Source organism: Lissotriton helveticus, chromosome 1_1, assembly GCF_964261635.1.
Source record: "Lissotriton helveticus chromosome 1_1, aLisHel1.1, whole genome shotgun sequence".
NCBI classification, from domain to species: domain Eukaryota; kingdom Metazoa; phylum Chordata; class Amphibia; order Caudata; family Salamandridae; genus Lissotriton; species Lissotriton helveticus.
Genome location: NC_136057.1, coordinates 1,126,983,691 through 1,126,999,506, shown reverse-complemented (window position 1 = coordinate 1,126,999,506; position 15,816 = coordinate 1,126,983,691).

Here is a 15,816-nt window from a genome sequence, read left to right as displayed (position 1 = left end):
CTTCGCATACGTCGTGCAAGCGTACACATTTTTGGCGGCATGACTATTTGTGGTACGATCTAAATATTTTAAAACAAACAGTTATTCGCCAGCCCTCACCTGTACCCTGTCCTGTGCCCTTGCAGCGTTATCCGCTCTCATCATGCCGCACTTTGCTGTACGTAAAAAGAGCCAGGGTTCAGAGTCTTATTGGCTCCTTCAACAATATCAGGCAAAGCTCTTATGCATGCCACACTGGGTGCACACAGGACACAACTCTTCTATCAGTCATGTCTCTGTACACAAAAGCAGTCAGCAATATGGGCTCTTAGGGACAGATTACATACACTTTGCAACGCGCAAAAACAGAGGAAATGCTTTTGCATCAGTTTGCTTCTTGTGCATAGGGGTAAAGAACAAATATCTAACATTTGTTTGCACCTGAGCAAAACATAGAGAGAAGCTGATTTGCCCCGTTATTTGCTGTGTTTTCACAACAGATGTTATCCACTTTCAAAATGAGAAGGATGAAAATAGTTTTGAAGCAAATCTGTTTCCTGTTATTTTTATTGCAAATGCAGCCTAATTAGTGCAAAAGCTGCTTGCTTCAGGATTCATTCACGCAAACAGCAAAAATGGGTAAAAAGCATTAGGTGTATGTTTGCACAAATACAAAAGCTATGGGGTGCTAGGGAGCAGGGGCGTAGTTTCAGAGGGGGTTTGGGGTGTGCCCCCCATTCAGGTGCGGTGCCCTCAGTCTGTTCTGATATGTTTTTGTTCGGTTTTTCACTAAGAGATTTTAGCGTGTTTCTTTTTTTATCAGGAATTTATGTATAGTAACTGGTTTACTAAACAAACAATGGCAAAGCGAGCAGATCTCTCCTTTGTGACCTATTGGTTTTCCCAATGGTTTTTAGCCACACTGCAGAGCGTTACACACATCTTTTCTAGTTGGGAAATTAGAGATTCACAGCCCCGGATCTCGCTGACAAAGCTATGCCCCAGCTGGGGAACATGGTATGGGGTTAGAAAAGCAGCACATTTCAATGCGCTAGCAGCAGCACTCCAGTAGATTGCATTGCATTAGACCAACATCACACAAATCAAACCTCACCTTGTTCTTGCTCGGCCAGATTCTTCGCAAAATGAACCTGTTTGGGGGAAATAAAAGTGTTAAAATATGCGATTCCAATGCTGCCCACGTTTTTCAAAGCCACCTCCAATATGTGTCAATAAAATAAACGATGTTGTTTAAAAGCAGAAGCAAACAAGAAAAACACGGTTTCTCTTTTTAAAAATATAACCATGCTATAATGGGTTTCTGATTTACGCACAGGCGTCACAACGTGCTTGGACTATAATCACAGCCGGATTGGTAACGTGGGCACTCGAGCAATGCCCGAGGGGTCGGTATCCGAATCCCAGCTGTGGGCTGCTTTTTTTAGTGGGGGTGGCGATTTGGCTGGTTTCTGAATGTTCGATGCCGCCAGCGGCCCAGTGGGTGCCTGAGTAGACTTTCTGGAGGTAGATGGACCTCCATTACCTCTCTTTTATCAAGGGGCAGAAGTGTCACTCGCTTTCTCTCACTGGGCCCATTAATGTGTGCATACTGAGCGGGGACAGGGGGCCTGAGCAGAAGTGGCCTCACTTATTTCCAGGTGTGTTTCACCAGTGTAAACTATTCCGTGCATTTTTTAAACCCCCTTCCCCCCTCATTTTTTAATAAAATTTCGTCGAAGCAGTTTTTTTCGGAAAATCAATATGCAAATGTGGCCCACTTTTTTTGCGTGCCCAGGCCGATTTTTAATCCCAAATGCAATCGAATCAAAAGGTAAAAAAAACCTAATTAAATGTATTTGATTTTGCACACATTTGCATTGCAGAGCTAATCTGATGTGCTCCACCAAACTTCGCTCGTTGGTCCGCCCCTCTGTTGGGGTAAAATTCCACTAGCATCTGCGGAATGAATGCGTTTTGGAAATGGTGGCGCAAAATTGTACCCTTGTAATACTAAGTGATCTGAAACACTCTCTGAAAACCTCTCTGCGTTCTTTTCTGTTCCTCCCCAGTGTACCAGATTTTGTTTGAAAAGTTGTCAACGGTTTTATATTATTTAGATCATCTTTTTTATAAATTTATTTTTGCAGATTTTCAGAAAAGAAACAAGGCAGAGCACATACATCAGTAAGTATTATTTAGATCATCTTTAAAGTGGTTGCACGCAGATTTTTTAGGCGCCATGTATATCTCTACTTCTATGTGAAACAATTAACACCCAAACTTTCACAACTAACATGGCACCGCGCGCTATTTTTCCCATACGCATAAAAATCGGTACTATGCCATTCCCAATACCGCATCACGGAAACCAAACATGCAGCCTCACTAGTTTTCTATGCCATGCATCATTTGCAAATACTGGCACGAAAAGACACTTTCAGACTAAGAAAAGTTGATAGTGTGTTCGGCTTTTGAAAACAAAGTCACACAATGCTCCTCACAACAGAAACAGTTGCTCTGACTCTAACTTGGGGGGATGGGGGGGGGTCTCACCTGTCAGGAAAAACAGCAGCAGCAAATAGCAAATGAACGCTCTTCCAGGTCTCATTAAGTTGCGATTTCCCTCAATGTTCATTTCAGTGTAGCGTCAGCGGCCCTCACGAGGATGGCATCTCCGAGCTGCGGCGTCTGGCGCTGAGCGGGCTCTCGTGGGCTCAGGAGCTTGGCATGGCAGCGCCTGCCGAGGGATGCCAGAGCCTTGCACACCTGTCGGGGCTGCTGCTTCTGCGGCTGCGGGAGGGCTGCGCGCGGTCCCCTTGGCTGGGCGCCTCTCATTAGTGATGCATGCTAACTGCCCAGCCCAGCTGGTATCAGTTACACGCGCTCGCACAGGGAGAGCAGAGTGCGGCCCTCCCCGCGCGGCCGTCCTTTTATAATCTCAGCGGTCAGGGAATGGAGAGAGGGGTGGCTCTGTCGTGGGGCTTCAGGGAACTTCCGGACAGAATTCTGAATTCTGTGATGGAGAAGGCTTCATTGGTTGCCTTCAGGGACGTAACATAGGCCCCTGCAACCCCCATTGCCCCTAACTCTTCAAGGCCCTCCCCATTGAGGCCAAGGAATATTTTGTAAGATAAGAGAGACTCTGGGCCCCTCATCACACACATTCTGGGGGCTCGAAAGGCGAAGCCGCGGGGTGGGGGGGGGGGGGGAATCCTCATTTTGAGTTGTGCCACTGGTTGACTTTTGTCTCACAAGACTGTATCTTGAAGTACTTATCTATCTGGGTGACAGTAAATACGATAAACTTGTCTCCATCAACTTCATACTACCATACGGGTTCTTTTTCGAAGATTACTGCTTCTTCCTGGGTTCCATGAATAGCCATAGAAAAGTCTGTTAACTTCACTGCAGACAGTTACAGTTGTGCTTAGTGCTCTTCCTCCCATAATAAAGAGGTGCCCTTGGATTCTGGAAACAGGTGCTACTAAAATCACTTTTCTTTTTAGCTTAATTCTTTAAACATAAAAGTCTGTTTGGAAAAAAATGAATTGAATTCAAAATGGAAACCCCCCGGGGTATAACAACCCCCCTGTAGCCCCTGTGATGCAGCGGGGGCCCCGAACATTTTAGGGGGTCCCCAGCCCTTGGAGGTAGGTTAATTTAGTCCAAGGCGAATGAATATCTGTGAGATAAGGTATACTCGTATATATTCGTGTCAGGGTCGAGCAGCAATCTGCCAGGGCTGGTTGCTGTTCCCAGTCCGGCCCTGGTCGGACAGTGTTTAATGCTGCATCACAATTTCTGTGATTTGGCAGTGGGCACGAGTGACCATGTGTATTTTACTTTGACGAAAAAAGAAATAGCTTGAGCGGGCGAGAGCCTTGTGAAAGGAACATATTTATGAAAACCCAACAATGCTAATATAATCTATCGGGTAATGTAATAGGCTTACATAGGCAACCCCAGTATGTCACAAAACTTTCTGAACAGACTTGATGACTACCATCTTCCCTCACTTCTGTTAGACCTGGCATCTTCGGCGTGTTTTTCCTGTCTTTTTTTGCTCTAACCTCCTGTTTTTGACGGTGTGCTTCATTTAGTTTTTGCTAGTTTTAGAACTCTGGACTCTTCACCACTGCTGAACAGTGCTAAAGTGCAAGTGCTTCCTGTGTACATTGTGACTATGATTGGTTATCCATTATTGGCATATTTGATTTACTGTTAAGACCCTAGTATAGTGCGCCAGGTGTGCACAGGGCCTGTAAATCAAATGCTACCAATGGGCCTGCAGCAATGATTGTGGCACCCACATGAGTTGCCCTGCAACCATGCTTCTGGCCTGCCACTGCAGTGTCTGTGTGTGCATCTTTTAAACTGCCATGTCGACCTGGTAAGTGCCAATCCCACATTTTTCCTTTTACTACATGTAAGGCACCCATAGGGTAGGCCCAACGTAGCCCAAATCGGCAGGGTGAAGTGTATTTAAAAGGTAGGACATGTACTGGCGTATTTTATATGTTGTGATAGTGAAATACTGCTATTTTCGTTTTTCACTATTGCAAGGACTGTATCTTCCATAGGTTATCATTGGAGTTGCCTTGTAACTTCTTACAAGTGTAACTTCCAATTGTGAAGAGACAGAGATTTGGAGTTTGGGGTCCCTGAACTCACAACTTAAAAATACAGCTCTTAGTGAAGATGGGTTTTAAATTGTATGTTTGAAAATGCCACTTTTAGAAAGTATGGAGATTGTGAGGTCAGTGAGTCACTGATCCCATCCTTGAGTACACACTCGTGTTCCTCTGGCAAAACAGAGGTTCCAAACTTATTGTCAATTGTTAGATCGTCCTGACCGGCGTTGACGAACAGAACACCTACGATCCCAAACCACCGTTGACCAGAACCACGAACCAGTAGAGATCTGGCACACTATCCTTTCCCTGATGAAGGGGCAGATAAGCCCCGAAATGCATTGGATGTAGATGAAGGACAGTGCCAAATTGCTGAGAATGAAATAATTCATGAAAATTACATATCTGAAATGAAGAGACAATTATGAACTGTTTTGCTGAATAAAAGCGTATCTAACAATTGACAATAAGTTTGGAACCTCTGTTTTGCCAGAGGAACACAAGTGTGCACTTAAGGATGGGATCAGTGACTCACTGACCTCACAATCTCCATGTTCATACACTAACGTCGCGGGACACTTGACGTAACTTGTGTAGCACCCAAAAACCCTGCTAAACTCTTTTGAATTTTGCTGTGCATCTGCCCAACCATTATCACACTTTTAGAAAGTAGCCATTTTCTTACTTTACCATTTTGTGCATGTGCCTGCTTGTGCAATCCACATCTGGTTAAGACTAACAGATGGGCTGCTTGTGCATTCAGTCTAAACAGTCACATAAAGGGAGCTGAGGTGTGCTCAGCACATCCTGATGGCCCATCGCCAGACTGATGGGTCTTTCTGAGCTGGAGTGATTTGTAGGAGTTGTCACTGACACCTGAATAGAGCTGTGCCTGTCCTCACATAAAGCTGTCTCCGCCCTCCTGTAGTGTGTCTGGAGCCAGGTCAGGGAAAGGCAGGGTCTTGTGCACTACAAAGACCTTCCTTTGAAGTTTGCCTACTTCAAAGGCAGAAACTGGTATAAGTACTGGGGCTGTGACACCATAACTTCAGAACATTTTTGGACTAAGAGCATATTCTGCAAGAAGAAGAGCTGGAGAAGATGTCAGTAGGGACTATCACTTTGCTCTTTTGGCTTGCTGATTGCTGCTTCTGTCTTGGGCAGTGAAAGGACTGGACTTTGCTTTCTACATGCTGCTTGCCATGGTTCTTCAAGGGCTTGTGTATTCTTGCCTCCTGTTAAGAAGCCTCAGGGCCATCAAAGACTTCATCTATAGCCCCTGAACTCCTCTGCTGGGAGTTCTGACCTGCCAAGTAGTGCCAATTCCAGTTCTGGGCCCTTGGATATGGATTTGCTGGTAAGAACCCCGAAAAGCCATGCATCGACTCTCAGCTCCTGCTTTTCTGATACAGCACCGCTGTGTAGTTGAAAAACCAACGCATCGCTGCTGTGCGGTCGAAGAATCGACACGGCGCCTGCCATCCAGCTGAAAGATTGTCACAGCCCGAGTCTCGAGCACTGTGTCACTGATGTCTGGGACACCCAATCGGACTCCGACGTAAGCCCTGCTGTGCCGCTGAGGAAATCGACACAGCGCCTGTTCCGCTGCATTGACCAAGTTCATCTGGATTTTCAGCGCCTCGTCCCTGTGCACCAAGTTCTTTATTGATGTTTCCCAGCAGTAAGGAACCGAGGCTGCGTGTCCGGAGATCAATGTATCAAATCCCCTCACAGTAAGGAATTGTTGCATCACCCCACAACCCCACCCCCCATAGTAAGGAATCGACGCATCACCTCCCCTGGGTGACAGTAAGGAATCAACACATCACCTACCCAGGCAGTAAGGAATCTGAGCATCACCTCCCCTGGGAGTACAGAATTAACGCATCGGTTTGCTTTTTTGGTGCCTCATCTCCCCTCTGCCTATTTTCGTGTTTGATTTTAACGCATCCCAGGTACTTTGTGACAAAAGTGACTTACCCATAGTTTCCTATTGAATGAACTATTTTGAACCTTTTAAAAGTGATTTCTTAACTTATGTATGTTGGAGGTTTGTCGTTTTGGTCTTGTTTTATTCAAGTAAATATTGGTTATTTTTCTAAACTGATGTCGTATCCTTTGTAGTGTTTTCACTGTATTATTGTTTGTGTTTGTACAAATGTTTCACATACTGCCTCTGAAATAAGCCTGACTGCTCATGCCAAGCTACAAAGGGAGTGAACATGAGTTATCTTAGCAGTGTGACTCCCTTACCCTGACTAAAATAAGGGTCCCTACTTAACAGGGTGCAAACCACTGCCAACTAGAGACTCCCATTTCTAACAACTTCCATATTTGACTGCCTTTTCAACAAGCATTGGCAATACCAATAGGTCTGGCTTTAAAGGAATGCTGTATCATAATGTGAATCGTAACAAGCAAATAGTATGGGAATGGATATATATTGGTGTGGAAGCAAAAAAACGTAGAAAAATATTGGTGTTTATTAAAAGGACCCAAACATCCATATAGATTAATGACTGCCCTACTACCGCCTTTGCTGCTGCAGGGGAAATGCCACAAATTATCTAGCTGTCTAATAAACTTTAAAAGAATTACATTATAATGTGTGTGTTCTTGAAGGTTCAAACTCAGGCACCTGGATAAATAAACAAATTGATCACATCTGAGGGGAAGCGCACCCTGTTTCCTCAATCAAAACATGTACTTGTGGATTCCAACATGTGGGCAGAGCCTAAGCCCTTCTCCTGGTGATTCTCACATAATTGTTTAGCAACAGCTGCGCTGGCAAGCCAGACCATAATAACTGATACAAGGAAGCCGCTCCTTTCTCCACCACCACTTTTCTGGTTACCCAAGCCCTACACAATCACCAGGTAGAACATTATTTTCCCTCACTGTCAGACCTGTCATCATTGGCTTGTTTTACCCCAGCCCCTATCTTTTTGCCATCAATTTTCCTGTTTGCTGACTTCGTTTTTGCTGGCTTTAGGCCTCTCCGCACTTTACCACTGCTAACCAGTGCTAAAGAACTCTCTTCTTAAAACATGGTTAGATTAGCTTATACCCAATTTGCATATTTAATTTCCTTATAAGGCCCAAGTACGGTGGCACTACCTGTGCCCACAACTTGTAAATTAAATGCTACAAGTGGGTTTGCTAGGAAAAAATGTAAATACCAACCACACACTATTTTTGTCCTTGTGCTTAAGGAAGACAACAAACCAGTATTACTCTTGGGTTTGTTGGGTATATCTTGTTCATACCCTTTTAATCTCTGTTTTTTATTTTTTCGAAAAGATTTTTATGTGTGAAAAGGAACACAACACATGTTTACCATTTACACATATATACAAAACATTATTCACATATATATACACAATATACAGTTTTCACTTCGTAAACACAGATCCTTATCTATACTTGACAAAGTAATGCTCAATGTCGAGTTCAATAAACCACATATAAATGCAGACAATCAAAAATTGTTTTTGAAAATAAACCACACATAAATTCATTGGTCTATAAATCATTTGATGTCTATTTTATATGCCGACGCGTTTCGAACCAGCTGACATCAGTTCATAGGTTCTCTTCAGGGCTCTGTCTTTGGTAATTATCTGTTTGTCCAGCAGCCGCCGGTCTACAGGTTTAACTTCAATCCACCTACTCCTTGTTGTTTTGATCCTTTCTATATCTTCCAATACTCCGGGCTCTTTTCCGAATTTCTTTATGAAGAGGCGCTCATTCTGTGTTTTGTAGGCCAGTCTCGACCTGCTACAATTGTACTGCGCGATCAGCGCTCTCCGTTTATTCTTAGTACATGTGCGTGGGGACATTCATCTAGTATCCTTTTGGTCCATTCTCGACCTGGTGTGTTTTAGCGGCCCTCCGCTTGTTAATCCCCTTCGAGTCGAATTTGTAGCGCACTCGTGGTGTCTTTAACCTATGCTTCTGGCGATCCGGTGACTCCCGATTCAATCAGTGGACACATTGCAGCCAGTGTGTGTGCAGTTTCTAACTGCCATTTCAACGTGGAAAAATAAAAAATTGGCATGCCTAACCCTTCCTTTTTAATACATTTAAGTTACCTTTATGGTAGGCCCTAAACCACCTAGAGTATTTCAAAAAGGGGGGTGGTGATGGACAGAGTATCTGAGTTAATCAGAACACTCCTACCCAGTCAACAGATCAGGGCTTGATCCATCACCGTTTTTTAGCTCACTGCACCATCCCAGTTCAGAACCTGGCTATATGCAAATTAGTCTGTCCCTGGCCCAGTGCATCATGGGAACAGGGCAGACCAAACTACCAAGCCAATTCTTCACTGGAAAGGAAACAAGCTTCCGGGGACCGGTTTCTGGCATTACAGCCGTCTTTGGCCCGGCTTGCTTGAATCCTGATGGTGCAGTCAGCAAGGGACTCATGTCTGAGCATACCCTTCCACACTTGTGGTGGCCAAAATATTTCAAAAAGGGGGGTGGTGATGGACAGAGTATCTGAGTTAATCAGAACACTCCTACCCAGTCAACAGATCAGGGCTTGATCCATCACCGTTTTTTAGCTCACTGCACCATCCCAGTTCAGAACCTGGCTATATGCAAATTAGTCTGTCCCTGGCCCAGTGCATCATGGGAACAGGGCAGACCAAACTACCAAGCCAATTCTTCACTGGAAAGGAAACAAGCTTCCGGGGACCGGTTTCTGGCATTGCAGCTGTCTTCGGCCCGGCTTGCTTGAATCCTGATGGTGCAGTGAGCAAGGGACTCATGTCTGAGCATATCCTTCCACACTTGTGGCGGCCAAAATATTTCAAAAAGGGGGGTGTGATGGACAGAGTATCTGAGTTAATCAGAACACTCCTACACAGTCAACAGATCAGGGCTTGATCCATCACCGTTTTTTAGCTCACTGCACCATCCCAGTTCAGAACCTGGCTATATGCAAATTAGTCTGTCCCTGGCCCAGTGCATCATGGGAACAGGGCAGACCAAACTACCAAGCCAATTCTTCACTGGAAAGGAAACAAGCTTCCGGGGACCGGTTTCTGGCATTACAGCCGTCTTCGGCCCGGCTTGCTTGAACCCTGATGGTGCAGTGAGCAAGGGACTCATGTCTGAGCATACCCTTCCACACTTGTGGTGGCCAAATTGGTGCAGTGAGCTAAAAAACGGTGATGGATCAAGCCCTGATCTTTTGACTGGGTAGGAGTGTTCTGCTTAATTCAGATACTCCGTCCATCACCACCCCCTTTATGAATCGTTTTGGCCACCATAAGTGTGGAAGGGTATGCTCAGATGTGAGTCCCTTGCTCACTGCACCATCAGGATTCAAGCAAGCCGGGCCGAAGACGGCTGTAATGCCAGAAACCGGTCCCCGGAAGCTTGTTTCCTTTCCAGTAAAGAATTGGCTTGGTAGTTTGGTCTGCCCTGTTCCCATGATGCACTGGGCCAGGGTCAGACTAATTTGCATGTAGCCAGGTTCTGAGCTGGGATGGTGCAGTGAGCTAAAAAACGGTGATGGATCAAGCCCTGATCTTTTGACTGGGTAGGAGTGTTCTGCTTAATTCAGATACTCTGTCCATCACCACCCCCTTTATGAATCGTTTTGGCCACCATAAGAGTGGAAGGGTATGCTCAGATGTGAGTCCCTTGCTCACTGCACCATCAGGATTCAAGCAAGCCGGGCCGAAGACGGCTGTAATGCCAGAAACCGGTCCCCAGAAGCTTGTTTCCTTTCCAGTAAAGAATTGGCTTGGTAGTTTGGTCTGCCCTGTTCCCATGATGCACTGGGCCAGGGTCAGACTAATTTGCATGTAGCCGGGTTCTGAGCTGGGATGGTGCAGTGAGCTAAAAAACGGTGATGGATCAAGCCCTGATCTTTTGACTGGGTAGGAGTGTTCTGCCTAATTCAGATACTCTGTCCATCACCACCCCCTTTATGAATCGTTTTGGCCACCATAAGTGTGGAAGGGTATGCTCAGATGTGAGTCCCTTGCTCACTGCACCATCAGGATTCAAGCAAGCCGGGCCGAAGACGGCTGTAATGCCAGAAACCGGTCCCCGGAAGCTTGTTTCCTTTCCAGTAAAGAATTGGCTTGGTAGTTTGGTCTGCCCTGTTCCCATGATGCACTGGGCCAGGGTCAGACTAATTTGCATGTAGCCAGGTTCTGAGCAGGGATGGTGCAGTGAGCTAAAAAACGGTGATGGATCAAGCCCTGATCTTTTGACTGGGTAGGAGTGTTATGCTTAATTCAGATACTCTGTCCATCACCACCCCCTTTCTAGAAACACTTCAGTGGGGTTTTTAGAAAATCAGATTAAACAGGCGCACTGCCTAGGATATACGTTACAGGGTGTTGATTAACATTCAGACATGTAGTGCGTAAAGAGCAGGCGGAAAAACACCCTTAACCGTCTAAAAAGTCAAGGGACTAAACAGTGTATATACAAGTGTGCTCTCGCTACTACAACAGAGTATCACAAACAGTGCAATGACTGAAAAAATATATAATGAAACAGAAGCAGAATTGTGACTATATGGAAACGGTCTGTCCCTTTATGATAGTCACGTGGAAGGTACTGGTTGATTTGCACTCTGTATTCTGTATTCTGTGGTTCCCGGTCGCCGTCTCTCTGGTCCGTACAGAGAGACGGCGACCGGGAACCACAGGAGGAGGGATTGCAAAACAGAGCGCATCGCCTTTTGAGAGACGTACTCGTCTCTAGCGAGCCAAGTAACAGACGGATCCCCTCCCGGCTACCTCCTGACACACCAGGAGTCAGAGTGGATAAATACGATAATTTTTGGACTTTCTTGAATACAGAGTGCAAATCAACCAGTACCTTCCACGTGACTATCATAAAGGGACAGACCGTTTCCATATAGTCACAATTAGATTCGTGTCTCTCTCCGGCAAGTGCTGTCCAGTATACGGATATTAGCCCAGACCTAATACTAAAGTACCATTCCACAAGCCCTGAAGAGTCGTGTTGACTCAACTGTACACGACGAAACACGTGTCGGCTTTGCATAACATCTCTTGAGTCTGGAGAGAATAAATCATCTTCTTGCTGTATCAAGAACGCACCAAAGATTCTGCTTCTGTTTCATTATATATTTTTTCAGTCATTGCACTGTTTGTGATACTCTGTTGTAGTAGCGAGAGCACACTTGTATAACCACCCCCTTTCTAAACCACCTAGAGGGCAGGGTGCAATGTATTTGAAAAGCAGGACATGTACTTTTAAGTTCTACATGTCCTGGAAGGGAAAAACGTAAAAAAAAAAAAATCACTACAGTAAGGCCTACCTCTCCCAAAGAATAACATTGGAGTTACCCTATTACATTGAATAAGCCGTAACTTCCAAATGGGAACAGGTAACTTATTCATGTTTGGTGTCTTTGGAGTAGTAATGGAACATCCTCTCTCATGGTGAAGTCAGATTTCAAAATACAATTTTAAATGACTCTTTTACAAAGTTGCAAAAAGAAAAATTGATGGACAGAATGAAGAACACTATCATACATTCACCCCAGTGCTGAGATTAGGGCCTAAATCCATCTTTTTTTCTACACATGCCATTCCAGTTTGAAACCAGCCATATGCAAATCAGCCTTGACCCTGCTCCCTGTGGGAACAGTCCAGCCCGAACTGCCAGGTCAAGTCCTCCCTGGACTAGAATCAATCATCCAGGGACTAGTTTCGGGGAAACATCCCTCATCAGCCAGGCTAGCTTGACTCCTGTGGCATGGAGAGCACAAGACCCACCTTTGGGCATACCCATCCCACTCGGGGTGACAAATGCAAAAAGAACAATTGATGGACAGAATGCAGAACAATGTTATACATTCACCCCATACAGATATCTGGGCCTAAATCCATCTTTTTTTGCTCCCATGCCATTCCAGTTTGAACCTAGCTATATGCAAATCAGTCTTGACCCTGCTCCCTATGACAACAGTTCCTGATCAGCCAGGTTAGCTCGACTCCAGTGGCATGGAGAGCATTTTCCTGCTTTAGTGCCTGAAGCCTGTCTCTGGGTCACATGGCTGGGTGCAGCTAACGGTTGGGCTTTGTGTATTCCTCCTAGACAGCCACACACTAAGAGAACTTAGGTGTGCTTGGAGGGCCCATCATTGACAGGATGGGAAGGTGGAGCTGGGCACAGCCTTACTTACCCTTGAATAGGCTGTGTCCTGGCTCCACGCATAGGGCTGTGTAGTCCTTGTAACAGTCTGGAGCCAGGACAGAGAAGACAGGATGCCTGGGGACTTCAAAGGGAAACTTCTAGAAGCTTCTCCCACTTCAAAGGAAGGCCCAGGATGTTAGAAATTGGGTTTCTGGTGGGCAGAGGTATGCAGGAACCACAGTCCTAGTCAAGGTAAGTGAGGTACACACTAAAAGATCACCTGTGCTCACCTTGTGATAGCTTGGCACAGAGCAGTCATGCTAATCTAAAGAGGCAATGCATAAAGTATTTGTGCACACAGACAGAGTAGCACAGGTAAAACACCACAAAAAGACTCCACACCAGTTTAGAAAAATAGATTATTATATTCTGAACAAAACAAGACCAAAACAAAAAAATCATATAAATACAAGTCAAGATATGAACTTGTAAAGAATAAGTGAAAAATAGTGCTTAGAAGCAAATAGTATTTTGCATTTACTGTAGGTCGCACTGAATCAGGACAAATTCAAGAGTTCAGGCCACCCACGACAGAGTGCAGGCCAGCTACAGGACCCACACAGGGCCCGCTGAGCAAAGTACCTTAATCCCTGTTGCAGAACGAAATGCAGTGGTGGTGAGGAGTCGGTTCCGTAGATGAAACGCCGAGTCCGAAACACAAGGGCAATGAGCTGGGTTAATCCAAGCTGGAGACGATAAATTAATCTACTCCACACGCTGGCTTCGATGCGTTGATCACTTTATTACTTTTTAAAGAGCTGCAGAAATACTTTTTATATTGCCTCTAAATTAAACCTGACTGCTCTGTGTGAGGCTACCAGACGGTTGAACATGGGTTCATTTGGAATTTGTTTGTGCCTCGCCCTAACAAGGACGATGGTTGCTGCTTGAGTAGGGTTTCACCCCTCCCCCCCCCTAACCAGTAACCCAATTTCTCAAACTCATCTGAAGTTTGCATTTAACACTACTAATGCATGAAGGCTGATGTGCATTTCTACCTTGAATTTAAAGAACACCCGTTTAAGAAACTCAACAACCTGCATCAGTTGTTAGTTGACATTCCAAAAATGACTTTGGATTTGTAATGGGTCCAAACCTATCTCCAACTTAACAAAGCCTGTCATTACCCCCTATAATGACACATCTTCAATTCTTCCTGCAGGAACTCCCCTCAGTAAATGGTAATCTCAAGTGCAGAAACAGTGTAATCTGTCCTTTTACGGAAAGCCTTCAGGAATTCATCCATAGTGGAATGAAATGGACATAGAAGCCCCGAAGAAACCACAACGTTGTCAGGCAATTTACCAGAATACATGCCCAACAACCTTTGTAGAAAATAGATAAAATAGATAGCATTAAGAAAAATCCACAGGATTGGTGTAAATTGCTCCTATGTCCATAGTAATTACTAATCCCATATCGAACATTCACCTAATCTGAATGAAAAGGATAAAGCAATGATTTTGTTCAGATTAATGCAGGACTTTCCAGAGGTAGCACTGTCTCCTATTGAGAGACCAAATATTGATTTTTAGTGCCTTGACACTATGAAAAATGTTGATTACTTTCAGACTTAATGTTGTAAATTATTCTTTGGTTCATCTTCTTTGTCAAGTTGTTTTAGACTCTACTACCGCATTTATTTACATATTTTCCTTTTAAATAAATGCTCCCACCTCTTTCCCGAACATCAGCAGTTCTTACCTAATCAGCTGTGACTTACCCCACACAATCGCTAGGCAGAGAACTTATTTTCTTGACTCTTCACCCAAACTCTGCCCTGTCCACATCATGTACGATTCATGCAGTGTCAATGTCCATGCCATACAGCAAACTCTGCTCTGCAAACACATAATCCAATGACACCCACGGTGGAGTCCACTCCCTGTACTTAGCCCTAGATTTCAACCGGAGCTTCCTAGATACATTTGAAGCATTCCTAGCTAGAACTCAGCATACATACACCTATATATTGCCTTTTTTTAACAACACCAACCTGACCCACGAGCATTAGAAGGCTTTACAACACAGACTATGTTACATATGTTTCCCCTATTTTTTAGTCGTAGGGAGATTACGTGGTTTGCTCAGAATCCCAGGATGATATTCCAAGATCAGGATTCGAACCTGGTTCCCTATTTTCCAAAGTCGGAAATTCACTCCCTATGCCAAAACTCCTCACTGTTTCTGAATACCACAATGAGAGGCAGAGTCCATCACCTCAGACTCATTCAAAATCAAATCGTGTTCTCCTGCCTCCTGGCTCATTGTTAAATTCATCAATGATGGTTGCTATTGCTCAAAACATTTACTACCATTAAAAATCTTTTGAAGAAATGTTTGTCCAGCCATGTCTGTCTTCACAGTAGGCCCTATGATACGCTAAACATTGTCATATTCATCTCTAATCTACTATTTACTCATACTCAAAATGTCTTTACTAGAACGTACACTGTACAACATAGAGCGCTGAAACTACAACTTCCAGACAGGAGTATTTTCTAAGACGCTTTGGTTTTAAATGCTGCTTGGGTCTTGCCTAGGCAGCGCTTGTGAGCAAGGGGCCTAAGTCTGAAAAGTTTCAGAGCTCCGTCCATAATCTCCATATGTTTGCTTTGTTCACCTTAAGTTGGCAGCGTCAGCCCAGACGTGGGTCCCTTGCTCACTTTGCCACTGGATGCAAGCTAGCCTGGTTGATGAGGGGTGTTACCCCGAAACCAGTCTCAGGATGCTTGTTTCCGGTTCAGGGAAGACCTGGCTCAGCAGTTCGGGCTGGACTGTTCCCATGAGGCACCGGGTCAAGACTGATTTGCATGTAGCTGGGTCTGAACTGGGGTGGAGAAGTGAGCTTAATAACGATGATGGATTCAACCCAGATCTGTGACTGGGAGTGAGTGTCTGAAAAGTTTCAGTGCTCCGTCCATCATCTCCTTAGGTTTGCTTTGTTCGCCTTAAGTTGGCAGGGTATGCCCAGACGTGGGTTACTTGCTCACTTTGCCACTGGATTCAAGCTA